A 1,375-nucleotide genomic window follows, 5' to 3' on the forward strand; every position below is an offset into this window, starting at 1 on the left:
CTGTTTGCTTTGAACGCCTAGGCCCAGCATGTCATCTCCCCGTCGCTCCATGTCACCGAGCCCTAACATGGGACGAGACACGGACGAGACACGGAACATCGCACGCTGAAAGGTAGATGTAATTGTCGTCCTGCTCACAGCATTCATCACGCAGATCTTCCAGTTTCTGCCTGTAAGCGGGCAAACAGAAGCAATTGTGAGGACAAACTTTGCAATGTAGTCTTCCTGGTGCTGCTATCCAATTGCCTGATCCTTAATGCAATCAAAACATTTCATAGCTCATGCATTCTGGGAAGACAAGAGACGGACAACTCCAACTTCAACCGTCGAAGGCGCCTGGACGACCTAGGTGCATTACAGTCAAACCCACAAAAGCCTGAGCTATCCAGCTCCGAGCCGTATAAAGCAATAATATACGTGTCTAGAATGAAAATATCTAACTGTTGATATGAAGCTAATTTCGGGCATTTGAGTTTTGGCATGGTTCTGAGTCCTGGCTTCGGTTTTAGTTGCATGTGTTACACGCATCAGCCCTACAGGCATCGATTCAAACACATGTAAGCCTGGGCTTAGGAAACGCAGAACGTAACCCCGACTCCCTGCGAACCTGAACCTATCGGCTATTGCAATTTGATCATGCCTTATCGACGCGAGGAGAAGCCCCAAGGGCCCACACACCAAAGCATCCGCCACCCACCAATTAAAGTAATTTCTACGTGCTGCACAATACGCACCCGGAAATCCAATGTACTCCCCGGGCTGAGGGACAACCTCGGCAGGTTTTCTGGTACGACAGCCAACCCCCAACTGCAACAATCGCCTCGGACCTCTTCCAATAGCTGAATTCGTGACGGTATTCTTCATTTATGCACCTCCTTGCCTCTACGGTATATGTTTAAATTTGAAACTGTAGTCAGCCCAACCTTACAGCAACGATACCGGCAGCGTCGCTGCGCAGCTCCGTTCTCCGTGTATTTTTCTCCGGGCAGCCTGAGGTGTGGTGCATCCTATATATACGCTTAATACGGTACTAGGAGTAGAAAAGCATCTACGTAGAAACGGGCCCGGAGCCCAGAAATGGAACGGGTCGCTGACGTCCCAGCACACGGCGAGTGCAATCGGGACCCTTCTGACTTTGCTCTTACCAATAAGAATCTTGTTTGTTGCTACGTGTGCCGCCTAATCAAGTCGCGCAACCAGGTGCGGTGTTTGTTGCGGTGGAGCGTTGAGGACGCTGCTCAGCCGATTCCCTTTTGCAGTTCCATGATTCGGGTTGTGACAACTGTAAAAATCTTTTTGGACCTAGCATTTCATTTGAGGACTACAGGACACCAAACTTCTCGGGGTAAGGACTGAGGCTTTTAAACGAATCGGG

Source organism: Volvox carteri, assembly GCF_000143455.1.
Source record: "Volvox carteri f. nagariensis unplaced genomic scaffold VOLCAscaffold_234, whole genome shotgun sequence".
Taxonomy (NCBI): domain Eukaryota; kingdom Viridiplantae; phylum Chlorophyta; class Chlorophyceae; order Chlamydomonadales; family Volvocaceae; genus Volvox; species Volvox carteri.